This window comes from Mus caroli, unplaced genomic scaffold (genome assembly GCF_978045245.1).
Source record: "Mus caroli unplaced genomic scaffold, Mus_caroli_1 scaffold_2, whole genome shotgun sequence".
In the NCBI taxonomy this organism is placed as follows: Eukaryota; Metazoa; Chordata; class Mammalia; order Rodentia; family Muridae; genus Mus; species Mus caroli.
In genome coordinates, this window is record NW_028227257.1 from 95,504,393 (window position 1) to 95,520,288 (window position 15,896).

Below are 15,896 nucleotides of genomic sequence, written 5' to 3' on the forward strand. Positions count from 1 at the left end.
ACCTAGCTTTCTCTTCTTTTCCTTTTTCTTCTTTTCCTCTCATGTGGTTTCTGGGGGTGGAACTCAGGTCCTTGTGCTTGCAAGGTCATCCCTTGACCAACTAATCCCTTGGGGAAAAAAAAAGAAATTCTCGTACAAACAAGGTACTCGTCACATAGAATTTCATCAAACAAGATGTTCCCTCTGAGTAACGCATACAGTGTATTAATCTCTGAAACGGCTTTTGGTTATAACATGCCAAGCAGATTAATGGTTTCCTGCCCTTGTGGACCATCCCCCTGGGAGCTGCCAGGAACTGGAGCTTCTTTGTTCTCCTCACACGTTCCTCCACCAATCAGCCCTGCTCTCCTGCTGCAGATGGACTGAACTCAGCTGGTACCCAGAACCACTGCTCTGTCTTAGTGGCTGGACCTTTTAGGGGTGGAGAGTCCCCCTCTGCAGGGAGGAACCTCTCCAGGATGATCAGACAAGGCCTACTCTCAGATGGCCCAGTGTTTCAAAATATGTATCTTTCCTTCCTTCCTTCCTTCCTTCCTTCCTTCCTTTTCTTCCTTCCTTCCTTTCTTCCTTCCTTCCTTTCCTCTTTTGCTCTCCTGTAGCTCAAGTCTGAACTCACTACGTAGCTGAGGCTGACCTTAACTTGATCCTCCTTCCTCTACTAACTACGTGCTGGACTCGCTAATGTCTGAGAATTGAACCTAGGACTTTGGTTTATGCTAGATAAGCACTCCGCCGACTGAGCCACATCCCAGACCCCACTTCATTCTGTTTTCAGCATAAATGGTGACAGTAGGCAGCTTATTGTTTAAATGTACACATGCTGTACACCCCTGATGACCAGAGTGATGTCTGTAATGCACACACGTGCACATGCACAAACACACACACACACACACACATTTACAAATCTCTCTGCAATTTGCAAAGCAAAGCATGTCTACATTCCCTCCTCATCACTTCTCCTATCTGAAGAACTCAGACAGAGTCTAGTCTGGCCTGGTCCTTTCTTCCAGCCGAGCCTTGGAGTGCTGCATATACAGACACTTTCCCTGGGACACAAGAAACGTCATTTGCCCACAGCTGAAAGGTATCTTACCCCAGAGGAAGTGACACTTAAGAGGTGCCACTGCTTAGTTAAATGATGAGGCGGCTCAGGTACAGAACCTGAGTGGGCCCAAGGGACAGGGTCAAAGTCTACTGATGACACTCCTTGTTCCATTCAGGCCAGTGAAGGCCAAGTATGCTAAATCTCACTGGGCTCCTATTCTCAACAACAAAAGAACCTCTGGTGAAATCACCATGCCTGACCAAAAGCTGTACTACAGAGCAATTGTGATTAAAAAAAACTGCATGGTACTAGTACAGTGACAGACAGGTAGATCAATAGAATAGAATTGAAGACTCAAAAATGAACCCATACACCTATGGTCACTTGATCTTTGACAGGGGAGCTAAAACCATCCAGTGGAAAAAAGACAGCATTTTCAACAAGTGGTGCTGGCTCCACTGGCGGTTAGCATGCAGAAGAATGCAAATCGATCCATTCTTATCTCCTTGTACAAAGCTCAAGTCTAAGTGGATCAAGGACCTCCACATAAAACCAGAGACACTGCAACTTATAGAGGAGAAAGTGGGGAAGAGCCTCAAACATATGGGCACTGGAGAAAAATTCCTGAACAGAACACCAATGGCTTGTGCTGTAAGATCAAGAATGGACAAATGGAACCTCATAAAATTGCAAATCTTCTGTAAGGCAAAGGATACTGTCAATAAGACAAAAAGGCCACCAACAGATTAGGAAAAGATTTTTACCAATCCTAAATCCAATAGAGGGCTAATATCCAACATATACAAAGAACTCAAGAAGTTAGACTCCAGAGAAACAAATAGCCCTATTTTTAAAATGGGGTACAGATCTGGAAAAAGAATTCTCAACTGAGGAATACCGAATGGCTGAGAAGCACCTAAAAAAATGTTCAACATCCTTAGTCATCAGAGAAATGCAAATCAAAACAGTCCTGAGATCCCACCTCACACTAGTCAGAATGACTAAGATGAAAAACTCACATGACAGTAGCTGCTGTCGAAGATGTGGAGAAAGAGGAACACTCCTCCATTGCTGGTGGGATTGCAAACTGGTACAACCACTCTGGAAATCAGTTTGTGGGTTCCTCAGAAAATTGGACATAGTATTACCAGATTGATCCAGCAATACTACTCCTGCGCATATACACAGAAGATGCTCCAACATGTAATAAGGACACATACTCCACTATGTTCATGGCAGCCTTATTTATAATAGCCAGAAGCTGGAAAGAACCCATATGTCCCTCAACAAAGGAATGAATACAGAAAATGTGGTACATTTACACAATGGAGTAATACACAGCTATTAAAAACAATGAATTTATGAAATTCTTAGACAAATGGATGGATCTGAGGATATCGTCCTGAGTGAGGTAACCCAATCACAAAAGAACACACATGATATGGACTCACTGATAAGTGGATATTAGCCCAGAAACTTAGACTACCCAAGATACAATTTGCAAAACACATGAAACTCAAGAAGAAGGAAGACCAAAGTGTGGATCTTTTGATCTTTTTTAAGGGGGAACAAAATACCCATGGAAGGAGTTACAGAGACAAAGTGTGAAGCAGAGACTGAAGGAATGACCATCCAGAGACTGCCCCACCTAGGGATTCATCCCACATACAACCACCAAACCCAGACACGATTGTGGATGCCAACAAGAGCTTGCTGACAGGAGCCTGATATAGTTGTCTCCTCAGAGGCTATGCCAGTGCCTGACAAATACAGAAGTGGATGCTCACAGCCACCCATTGGATGGAGCACAGGATCCCCAATGAAGGAGCTAGAAAAAGTATCCAAGGAGCTGAAGGGGTTTGCAGCCCCATAGGAGAAACAACAATATGAACTAACTAGTACCTCCAGAGCTCCCTGGGACTAAACCACCAACCAAAGAAAACACAGAGTGGGACTCATGGCTCTAGCTGCATATGTAGCAGAGGATGGCCTAGTTGGTCATCAATGGGAGGAGAGGCTCTTGGTTCTGTGAAGGTTCTATGCCCCAGAATAGGGGAATGACAGGACCAGGAAGCAGGAGTGGGTGGGTTGGTGAGCAGGGGTGGGGGGGAGTAGAAGGGGGTTTTGGGAGGGGAAACCAGGAAAAGGGATAACATTTGAAATGTAAATAAATAAAATATCTAATAAATAAAAAGTTAAAAAAAATAAAAAAACTCACTGGATTCACAGTGACACCTAGCAGCAACCTCTCTTTCACCTCCCAAAGCCAGACAGCAGCTCAGTCAGAGGACCTGTTCTGAGGAAGAAAGGCAATAAGTTTCACCCTGTTCACTGGGCTTCCTCCTGCTGGAACAGCCAGAGCTATACAGGGTGCGGTTTAGACAGTCCTGATTTATCATCCTCTAACTTTAGAATCTGGACCTACTTTAATGTCTTACCTTCCCTCATGGGGTCAGGCTTTAAGAGTAAAAGGGTCTTGAACCAAATCTAGAAGTTTTAGATGAAGCTGGCTACCAACAAAGAGGCCCAAAGCAAATGAGAATGTGGACAAATAGCTCCAAGAAGATGGCTGTCACATTGACCCACACAGAATAGCAGGCACTCTCTATGGCCCCTACTAGTTCATCGTAGACCTTCCTGTACTTTAGCTACATGTCTGTGTTTGGGGCTGCTTGATTCCTGCAAACCAACTCATTATGGGCAGGGTCCTTTAGTCATTTGCTAAAAGAACTGTTGACTGATTGCTATATGGCTATATGTCAAGGACCACTTCAAATGCTGTGGGTTCAATAGCAGCATCAGATGGGCATAGTGGGGCACACTTTTAATTTCAGCACTTAGTGGACTGGAGCAGGCGGACATATGTGAGTGCAAGGCCAGCCAGAGTTCCATAGAGAGATCCTATCTTTACATTTTTCTGTATAACAGCCCTGCCTGTCCTCAGATTTGCTCTGTAGACTAGGCTGGCCTCAAACTCAGAGATAAGCCTGCCTCTGCTTTGTGAGTACTGGGATTAAAGGCATGTGCCACCCAACTATTAAAAGATTATGTTAAAAAAAAACCAAATTCCTGTTAATACTCAATCAGAATAAATAAATAAACCTAAAGTATAAATAACTTTAAAAAGATTGTCAGGAAGTTATAAGTGTTGTGTAGTTCTTTTTTCTTTTCCTTTTTTTTTTTTTTTACGGCCACAGTGTCATGTTTTTATTTCCTAAATGTTCTCTCTATCTTCTCAGCATCCTGCCTGCGACCATCTCTCTCACATACTGATAACTGATCTTTTTATTTCTGACATTAATTTGCCTTTCTTTTCTGGAGTGTTGTGTGTGGTCTCTTCTGGTTGGTTTCTTTATTTTTTTTTAAGATTTATTTATTTATTGTATATAAGTACAGTGTAGCTGTCTTCAGACACACCAGAAGAGGACATCAGATCTCATTACAGAGGGTTGTGAGACACCATGTGGTTGCTAGGATTTGAACTCAGGACCTCTGGAAGAGCAGTCAGTGCTCTTAACTGCTGAGCCATCTCTCCAGCCCCCTAGCATCTTTTCTTTACACATTTAAGCTTTCTCTGTGTCTTCCTGCTGGGTAATAGTTCATTGTTTGGGTGTATATCTATCACATTTGTTTTTCCATCTACCTGCTGAAGAATGTCTTATTTGCTTCCAGCTTTTAGCAATTATGAAGGAAGCTTCTATAAAAGTCCATTAAATGTATTTTTAGTTAGATATTTTCTTTATTTACATATCAAATTTTATCCCCTTTCCTCATTTCCCCTCTGAACCCCCCCACCCCCATCCCATGCCCCCTCACCGTGCTCACCAACACACCCACTCCTGCTTCCCTGTCCTGGCATTTCCCTACACTGGGGCATCGAACCTTCACAAGGCCAAGGGCTTCTCCTCTCACTGATGTCCTACAAGGCAATCCTCTGCTACCTATGGGCTGAAGCCCTGAGCCTCTCCTTGTGTACTCTTTGGTTAGTTGCTTTAGCTGTGTAGTTATTTTTCTTATCACTGTGACAAAGTCCCTGACGAAGCAACCTAACAGAGGAAGGATTTATATTCAGATCTTGAAAGAATGAAACAAAGAAAGAAAATAATTAAACAAATCAATGTTTTAAATGTATGAATATTCTTTCTCTTTGTTTCACATCCAGGCAAGGCGAGAGGTCCTAACATCGGGAGAAGGGTAAACATTGCAATTGACCCTCATTGTCCCATGACTCTTCTCCCTCCCCACTGCAGCAGCCATGTTGTCTGTGGTTCAATCCCACTGGAAAGGCTGCCCTGATGAGCCCAGCACAATCACATTAATAACGTAGTCCTTTCCAAGAGACAGTTTCAAGAGCTCTGACAAAAGCAATCGCGCTATACATTCTCCAGTGGCCAGCTCTGATGGCTTTTGACTCCAGTTATCCCAGACAGAAGAAGGAAATGTCTTCTTTCCGTGGCTGGATTATATTATAATTGGAACATGAAATGTCCTCCAGGATCACGTGTTGAAGGGTTGATAGACAGCTGGTGGTACTGTTTTTGTAAGGGGATAGAAACTTTATGAGGTGGAACTGCACCAGAGGAAGGAGGTCCCTGGTGTAAGGTATCCTTGGGAGCTACATCTTACCCACTCCTGCCTGCTTCTTCTCAGCTCCCTGTCCATTATAAGATGAGTGGCCCTGCTCTACCACCCTCTATCATAATGCTCTATCTATCTTATCAAGGCCCCAAAAGCAATAGAGCCAGCCATTGGACTGTAAGTAACATCCAGGAAACATAAGACAAAATAAACTCATCCTCAATTGTTTCCTAAGGTATTTTTGTCACGGTTACAAAAAGCCTGACTAACTCAGGTCACTTGTCAATGTGAAAGTAAACAACGTAGTCTAGACTGTCCTAGAAGCCAACTTATAATCAAGACAGAAGCAACCTGGTTTAGGATGAAGCCACACTGTAGACAGAGCTTGAATCTTTTTTTTTTTTTTTTTTCAGAGCTTGAATCTTGATGGTATCGTTAAGCCATTAAACTGATCACTCCTCATGTCTCTTCCTCTGGGGCCATGGCCAGCTACTTATCAGAAAAAGAAAATGACACAACAGGGAAGACTCTAGGTCGAAGTGGGGCTTAGGCCCCAACACCCCAACAGTTCATGTGTACTAAGGCTCCCCCTGCAGCGTAGAAAGTCCCCATTCTTATGTGGATGACTCAAGCAAGACTTTCTTCTGTTTTTAATTTTAAATGCTAAATTATTAAAGAGATAATACATGCACCAGGGCTTTTTGTTTTTAAGTACAAAAGGTTATACAGTAAAACATAAGTCCAGGGCAGGGGTCATAGCTTGGGGATAGAACACATGGACAATATTTGTGAGGCCCTAGGTTTGATCTTTCACATCCCTCTTAACGGGGAGAGGGAGGGGGAGGGAGAGAGGAAGATGGAGGGAGAGAAGGAGAGGTTAAGAGAGACTCTCAGCTATCAGGACAATATCAAGAGCATCCAGTGCAGGCACAAGATGAAGTTGAAGGAGTTAGATTCTCCATGATTATTGTTGCTCATATCAACTCCCCAAACCCACCGATGAGCTAGAGATTGCAGTAGTCAACTGTGTAAACCTAGTGTCAGGACCAGTCTCTGCCCTCCAGGCCCAACCTTCCAGCCCAATTCATAGTGCTGGCCAGCTTTTGTTACTGTTTCCCCAGAGACTTCCAGAGACAGTCTGCATAGAATGATACAATGTGTGTATAATTGTATCAATATTTCATCCCAGATGTTTTCCACACAGGTGGTGACATACTGTTAACCTGTTGTCTCTTATTTTCTTTTTTTTTTAATTTATTTTTTTATTAGGTATTTTCCTCGTTTACATTTTCAATGCTATCCCAAAAGTCCCCCATACCCACCCCCCCAATCCCCTACCCACCCACTTCTCCTTTTTGGCCCTGGGGTTCCCCTGTACTGGGACATATAAAGTTTGCAAGTCCAATGGGCCTCTCTTTGCAGTGATGGCCGACTAGGCCATCTTTTGATACATATGCAGCTAGAGACAAGAGCTCCAGGGTACTGGTTAGTTCATATTGTTGTTCCACCTATAGGGTTGCAGTTCCCTTTAGCTCCTTGGGTAATTTCTCTAGCTCCTCCATTAACAGTATCTTTAACTTTTTTTTTAGTGTGTTTGTGTCTCTGTGTGTATATGCATGCTCCTATGTCACTGCACATGAGGGATTCCTTTGCACATGTGTGTGCAGATACACAGAGGCCAGAGGACATCAGATGTTGTTTTTCAGGAAAGATCCACCTTGTTTTTTTGCTTTGTTTTTTTTGGTGGTGGTGGGAAGAGGGTTCGAGACAGGTTCTCTGTATAGTCCTGGCTGTCCTGGAACTCACTTCCATGCCCTACTCCACCTTGGTTTTTGAGATGGAATCTCTGACTGGTCTGGAGGTCACCAAGTAGGTTATGCTGGCCTGCCAGAGAGTTCAAGATATCCACCTAGCCACCACACTTGTTAGAAGAGGATGTTGGATCCACTGAATAAGAGTTACAGATGCAGTCGGGTATGGTGGCGCACGCCTTTGATCCCAGCACTCGGGAGGCAGAGGCAGACGGATTTCTGAGTTCAAGGCCAGCCTGGTCTACAGAGTGAGTTCCAGGAAAGCCAAGGCTACACAGAAAAAAACCTGTCTCAAAAACCAAAAAAAAAAAAAAAAAAAAAAGAGTTACAGTTGCAAGCTGCCCAGTGTGGGTGTGGAGACTGAAGATGGGTTCCCTGGAAGAACAATATGCTGTCTTAACCAGTGAGTCATCTCTCCAGCCACAAATTAATATATTTAATTCTGTTCCATAAAAGAACATACAGACTCTCATTCTTCTTTTTTTAAATAGATTTATTTATTTATTATATGTAAGTACACTGTAAATGTCTTCAGACACTCCAGAAGAGGGTGCCAGATCTCATTACAGATGGTTGTGAGCCACCAAGTGGTTGCTGGGATTTGAATTCAGGACCTGCCCTGCAGAAGAGCAGTCAGTGCTCTTAACCACTGAGCCACCTCTCCATCCCCCCTTCTTCTTCTTCTTCTTCTTCTTCTTCTTCTTCTTCTTCTTCTTCTTCTTCTTCTTCTTCTTCTTCTTCTTCTTCTTCTTCTTCTTCTTCTTCTCCTTCCTCCTCCTCTTCCTCTTCCTCTTCCTCTTGTATTAAATTCAATGACAGTTTTGAGTTATTTATATATGGAGTAGACTTTGAGTCCCTAATGCCTCACTGGTGACACTAGGTTCTTTGTCTATATAATAAGCAACTATAGACAAGGCTGCACTGCTCTCAGTCTACAGATATCCATGTGCACACTTCAAGAATAATTGCAGGATCACTTCCTAAAATGTGAATTTCTAGATCAAAGAGTATGTACATCTTAAAGTTAATAGCCATTTATCAAACTGACCTTCAAAGCAGCCGTACCAATTAACACCCGTACCCATGATAGATGAGAGTGCCTCTGTTCTCCACATTCTGGGGAGGCAAGCAACTCATAGATCAACACAGAAAGGAGCTGCTGGCCTACCGGTAAGATGATCCTTATCATGAATAAGACTCAAGTGCAGAGCAGTGGGCTGAAGGCTCTTGGGAATACAGTGACGCCCTACTTGAACTTCGGCATTTGGTTTTGCTTTCTGTTTTGTTATGTTTGTTTGTTTTGTTTTTAATCAAGGTCCTGAGTATCCTCCCAGCTTCCCTGGAGCTCACTGCCCAGCCAAGGATGTCCTTGAACTTCTGATCTCTTGTCTCTCAAGTGCTGGGAACACTGGCACGGTTTTGAATAGTTGTTCCGTTTGATTTGAGCAAATCTCTAGCTCATGGCAGTTTCATATTCCTAAGGTGTAAAGCATAAATCTTTTAAAAACCATTTCTGAGCTTGGTGGTGGGTGGTCCACGTCTTTAATCTCAGCTCTGGGAAGGCAAAAGTAGGTGTATCTCTGTGAATTAAAGGCCAGCTTGGGCTACAGAGCTAGTTTCAGGACAGCCAAGGCTACACAAAGAAACCCTGTGTTGAAAAAACAAACAAGCAAACAAAAACATATCTGATCATTATAAAGATCCAGCAGACAAAAGTACTGCAAATTCCCAGGTAGTGGTACTACAGCAGTCAAGTATCTGAACCCAAGTTTCCACTACGAATGACTTTGATCTAGATTTGACCCAAGCAAGACCTGGGGAAGTGTTGTCCCTGAGGTAGAGGGTGCAGTTCTGAATGTGTCTTGTAACAGGGGCTAGGAAAGCCCAGGCTGAGAAGAAAAGCAGGGGCTGATTCGAGCCCCGGAAGTGGAAGAGAGAAGGGAGTGTAGAAAATGTGATGCTGGAATGAGAGACCGAGACTCACTCACGAGACAAATTTAGATTTTACCCAAAGGAAGATAGACAAGATCATTGATTCTTAAAACACTGTAAGTGTTGATATTCTATTGTACAGTCAAAAATACTGCCAACCCACTTAAATGATTCCACAGTCCCTCCTCCCCCCCCAAAAAATCAGGTGGAGGGGCTGGAGAGATGGCTCAGCCCTCTCTCACTGCTCTCCCAAAGGACCTGAGTTTGGTTCCCAGGACCCACATCAGGCAGCTCACTACTGCCTGCAACTCCACTTCCAGAGTCTCTGATGGGAAGGCTAGACGGATGGAAGTTAAGAGCACTTGCTGCGCTGGGCGTGGTGGCGCACGCCTTTAATCCCAGCACTTGGGAGGCAGAGGCAGGCGGATTTCTGAGTTCGAGGCCAGCCTGGTCTACAGAGTGAGTTCCAGGACAGCCAGGGCTACACAGAGAAACCCTGTCACGAAAAAAAAAAAAAAAGCACTTGCTGCTCTTCCAGAGGACTCAGCTTCAGTTCCCAGTACCCACATGGGGACCCTCAGTCATCTATAACTTCAGGTCCAAGTGATCTAACACCTAGGCAGGAAGGAAAAACACTGATAGACATAAAAGTAAATAAGCAAGTAAGTAATGAACAGCTTTATAAATCAAATGCTAATGAAAGAATTTAAGTGTTTCTAAAGTGATTTGATTGGAATTCTAAAACTAAGTGATTCATGTTACACTCAATGTGAACCACAGCTATCCTCAAAATCATGGTGGCAATACATTAGTGTCTGGAGTTTCTCAAACACTAGTATACGATGCCGGTTTTAGAATTCAACATGATTTCTGTGAATCAAACAGACTAGAGTTAAAGCTCTTTGGCTGGACAGGTAGGCTAGCCACACAGATTCCTAATTTATAAAATGGGAGTGATATTTTTATGTCACAGGATGCCTGCAAAGATGAAGTAAGATGCCTTTATGTCACAGGATGCCTGAAAAGATGCATAAGGCATTCATTCACTTCTTGGAATGTATGAAGTGCCCGGTAAGTGTCACAATTGTAATTACAGTGAGTGGAAGCTAATGAGTTTTACTTCATTGACCGTACAAGATTTTGTTGTTATAGAACCTATTCCGTTATGGAAATAAATTTCAAAATTATTAACAGATAGTTAAGCAAAAAAGAAAAATCACCCATCACTTTCCCAACGGTTGCCAATTTCCGTTTTTGCATAGTCTCCTCTTGACTTTGTAAATGAGTACTTATTTTGCATGCCTGCAATCAGTATTCATGCAAATTTTGTGTCCTGCCCTTTATCAACAAACAAGTTATAAACAGTTTGCATGTTTCTGCATATCCTTGATTATTACCAGGTTTTCGCCGTATAGCCTTGCCTTGACTAGAACAGCCGTGGTTTTCTTAACCATCTCACTGCTTGGAGAAATGAAAGAGAAGGATTCCACTGGCACGCCTGGGGGCTTTTTTCCACCTACTGAATTATGTTCTTTAGACCAATTCCCAGAAGCGGGCTTAGTGGGTCAAAAGATAACAATACTCTCAGGGCTCTTGTTGCATATTCACTTGGTTGTTTTGCAGGCTTGCACACTGCTTCCAATGACTCGCCTGCACAGATTTTACCCAGCCTTGCCAGCGCAGGATGATGATGTCTGTTAAATTCTGCTAATTTAATCAGTCTGAAATGCTACCCTGATTCAGCTTTCATTTCCATCTCTTTGATCACAAACAGTTTGAACTATTTTCCAAGTATCTGTTTGCTCTCTTCCTATCCAACTGGGTGAAGCAGCCGGCCACATCCCTCACCTCTTTGTCTATTGAAGTCTTTCGATTCATGTGCTAGATTCCAGGGAGTGCCTGAGAGTCGACAGAGAGGAATCCTTTGCTAGCCAGATTTGGCCGCTGAGGTTTTTGAGCAGAATGATGCATGAGCAAGACTATACCTTAGGAAGATTAATTCTCAGCTTAATTGAGGAAAATGGACTGAGAGGCAGAGATATCTGTCAGCAGGATATTGCAACAGGGATCTGGACTAGGCAGTGACTGCAGACCCCAGTCAGTAGGGGTCTTATGTCCCTCCTTCTAAGGCATGTGGCTCTTCTCTTCACCCCTATCCTACCATCCCCCCCTTTCCCATGAACTTGCCCTCCCTTGAAAATCCAGTGGAACCCAGAGGGAAAGAATTATTCTGCTCTGTCTGCTCACTACATAACTAAAGAAAGTCTTTCCCAAAGAGGATCTCAGACATGCCAAAACGCCCACCCTTATGTGATGTCTTCATAAAGGTAATGCAAAGAAGTGTAGTTATAGCAATACGGATGTTGGGCTCATTGGGTTTTGTTTGTTTTGTGTTTGTTTGTTTGTTTGTTCTGTTTGCTCTCTAATGTGGTCCCCAGACTAAAAATCTCCAAGGCAACCCATCTAGTAAACACCACAAACAGGACTTCTAAGCACTGCCCCACCTCCAATTTAATTTTTCACCCTTCGATAGATACCAGCACGACCCAGACCGCAGCAGAATGTATGTGTGACATGAAAATGTCAGGGACATTGACAGGGCTCACTTCTGCATACATAAAATAAGTGGAATGAGAGAAAATGTGAACTCTGAACTAGGCAAGTCGGCAAGTTCATGGTCTTAAGGATACAAGAGGCCTTCATCCTTCAAGGGACTCAAGTCCATACAGTGGGACCCAACTTTTGAATTACTATGCCTCCAGGAAGCCAAATCTTGACTGAAGCTCAGCACCGTGTGGGGCTTCAAGAAAGAGAGATGAGTATGTACTGAGGTTGCTCAGTCCTGACCCTTTTCGATGAAGTCATGTGACTTCTTGGCATGGCTGGACCTAAAATGTACAGAGTTGGGGGGCAAGTGCAAATAGAAATACTATTAACATAGGCTGGGAGTTCTCTCCTCACAGAGCAGTCAAAGCAGGCAAGACTTGCCCCTCTGCGTAACCCTTCGCTTCCCAAGCCGCAGCCACCCTTCCTGCATTCTACAAAGAAATCTGATACTAGAAATCTGGATTCAAATTTAGAATGGATTGATTCCACAAGGTTCTATACAGAAATATACCATGTCCTAGTCTCTTCCAAACTATAATTTTAGCCCTAACAAGAGTCCTCAAGGACAAACACACAAACACCCAGATCTGCAGATCTATGGTCTGTGAGCATTCTCTCTAATGCACCCCACCTCCCCTGAGCCAAGCTTCTGTTATGGGAACAGATGTAACAGATAGGTGGGTTGGAGAAAATGCTCATGAGTATCCTCAAAGGAGAGTTGGGCCTTGATTAAAAAAAAAAAAAAAAAACAAAACTCTGTAGTCCCTAGCACCACAATGCGCATACAGGCTCTAAGAGGCCTTAGGTAATTCTTATCTCATGGATGGATGTTGCCTGGAGAAAGACTGGGAAGTATGGAGCTCAAGGCAAGACTCTTCTGACTCCAGTTTGTGTCTCATCTGCTAAACGGACTACAAACAAACAAAACCTCCCTCACAGAGTTTCTCTAAGTCATCTAGTGCACAGAAGTTGGTGGCCTGAAATAAGTAATGACACACAGTAAGTGCCATAAATAACATGAATTGAATCTTCTGGAACTAGAGTTCCAGATGTTTGTTAGCCACCGTGTGGATGCTGGAAACCCAACCCTGGTCCTCTGCTAGAACAAATGTTTTTAACCTCCAAATCACTTCTCCAGGTCCCAAACATGACCTTTAAACTAATATTGTTTGGGTTTTTTTTTCTTCCTCAATTTAGAAAGGTCTGTTTTGGTGTCCTATCCCCCACAAGCCTGGCAGAACAGGTCATGATCCTCCAGGAGAGGCTGCGGGTGCATCTTGAAGATGATGCAGTGTGTGTGGTCATGGACCAGTTCAGAGTAATGCAGGGGAACACCCACTAGCTCTGAGTGGTGGATAGAGAGAGAGCTAAGAACCCTAAAATGAAGTTCCACAGAATCCCTACATATAAATCCTGATCATCTACTGAGCCCATACACCACCCACTGCCCAGAGCTGGGACGGTAAGACCCCAGGTTCAGTAACTTCCATCCCAGAAGGAAGGCCAGAAAGCCAGGCTCTCAGGAACTCCAAATCCGTGATGTTCACTTCAACAGTGGGGAAACTGAAGCCCTGAGAGGCCATCCCAGGTTACACTCACAGGCAGGATTGAGGCTGAACTTCTGGTTGAGGTTGGGAATCCTGCCATCACGCTGAACAACCTTGGCATGTGCTAAGAGATGCTAGCAATGTCAAGTTCAGCTCCATGGGGAGGCCATCATGACTAAGGACTCACAACCTAGCACCACCCTTTACCCCCGATGAACTTAGGTTCTAACTCTCCTTTTTACCCACAAACTGCAGAGTCTGGTCTCCAGGTCGTTCTAGGCTACAAGCACAGGTAGTGACACTATTTCTCATTATTGAGCGTGGGGTCAGAGACTCTTTTAGATTTTTTTTCACGCTTTATCTCATTTAATCCTCAAACAACTCTATGATCTGGAAACCAGAATTTTTCCTTTCGCGTTTTCTACCTGAGGAGCCTGGAGGCTTAGAGAGCGCTCAGCCCCTTGGTGAAGGTCATCTGTTTAACTAGTGAATTGTGCAGAGAGGCATGCACTAGACAGAGCCTCTGTGTTTGTGACCACTGAGCAATCTCAAAATATGCATTTACTAAACAGTGTTCTAATGTCAAAGGTGCCAAACAGGAGGTGTTTAGGAGGGGGGTGGAGGAGGCTCTGTTAACTCACTAAATGGGACCACCAGAGAGATTAGGGGTCCCAGTGACACAATGAGAATACTCATGGAGGACATGTTGTGCTAATCTGGCTAATATGCCACCTCCTTCTAGAAGCCTTCTTTTTCCCAGAAACTGACTTGCTGGGGGGGTGGGGTGTAGAATAGTCTATATTCATCAACCCCTTTCTAGAGATCTTTGGTTTCCACTGGGACTGCAGCTCCGCATATAGCCACCAGAGGGCGGGCCATGTCTGTGGCCAAGAGTACCCAGAGCCTGGCCAACTGTCTAAGCAGAGATCTGTCTACATGACCAGGCCACCTTACCTGGTTACACTGAGCCATCAGTATACCCCTTGGGATCTCCAAACATTTCGCTGCCAAACAAACAAACAAAAACAAAAACCCACAAACAAACGAAAATACCCATCACGGGGTCTGCCTCTAATGCCCTATCAAAAAAAAAAAAAAAAGACCGCGAAACAGCAATGAGGCCAGCTTGCCTTGGGAGCTGGAGACTATGTAACCTGATGAATGCTACTTTCTCTATGAACAAATGAGTAAAGGGAGTGTAAGGAAGAGAGTGAATGGACCGGGGTACTTAGAGAAAGCTGGTGCTCAAATCCAGAGAGAGTTGTCAGAGTGCAAGGAGAGGGGACCCCAAGTGTAAATGTCTGGAGAAGCAAGAGGTGGGAATAGCCCACAGGGAAATCCAAACGCACAGCAGGGTTCTGGGAAACCGCTACTAGCCATCCGCCCACCTACCAGCCAGCGGTCCAACAGCCTTGCTGCACCTGTTGGACACACTGTATGAGAAGCATTCCCTGCCCTCAAAACGCTGGCAGTCTAGAGGAGTCTGGAGTGGTGAGTCAACAGATAACCATGGGAAACCCGAACACCTGTACAAGGCGGTGGCTTAGAGAGCTTGTGGCTGTCTAGGGAATCCCAACTTGGACTGATGGAGAGGCCTGGAGCTAAGGACCCTCTTCCCCACACAGCTCATCCCAGGGATGGGGTTCCCCTCCAAGCTTTGGTTGCCTGCCTGTGCTGGGGGCCAGTGTCCCCTCCCACCCCTCTCAGAAGAGCTGAGGCCCAGGGAGTCGATGAAGCACACCTGAGTCAGCCCGCCGCCCACCCGCCCCTCAGCGTCTGTCTCCGCATCTTGTGATATTTCGCTCCCCGGGAGCCAGCCCCATTGCGCTCCGGAGGCAGCTCGGCAAACAAATCCAGCGACAGATTGTGCCGCGGCTCATTCCGGGGAAGGACGCCAAATCCCACCCTGCTACCCCCAACACTCCCTCCCCGCCGCCCCCTCCAGCACTAACCCCACCCCCACCCTCGCGCGCGCTCCAGGCACGGGCCCTGCACAGGGTAGGACCCAAGGAAAATCAAGGCTCTATTCCAGAGAGAGGAGACCCAAAGGTGCCCCTGTGTTTCTATCTGACCTGGAAAAGAGAAAAGCAGGAGAGAAAATCCTGGGGCTGCCAAGCTGCGAGCCCCGGAAGCAACGTAAGATAGAACCACCAGGGGGCACTCCAGAGTGAGGTGCAAGAGTCTGAGAGCAGCTACCACCACCACCATCGCAGCTCAGCCAAGAAACAAGATGAAAGGGAGGAAGGGAGTAGAGACAAAGAGGCGAGGAAACACATGCGGACGTGGAGAGGCCAAGAGGAGGCTGGGACTCTCTCTCTCTCTCTCTCTCTCTCTCTCTCTCTCTCTCTCTCTCTCTCACACACACACACACAC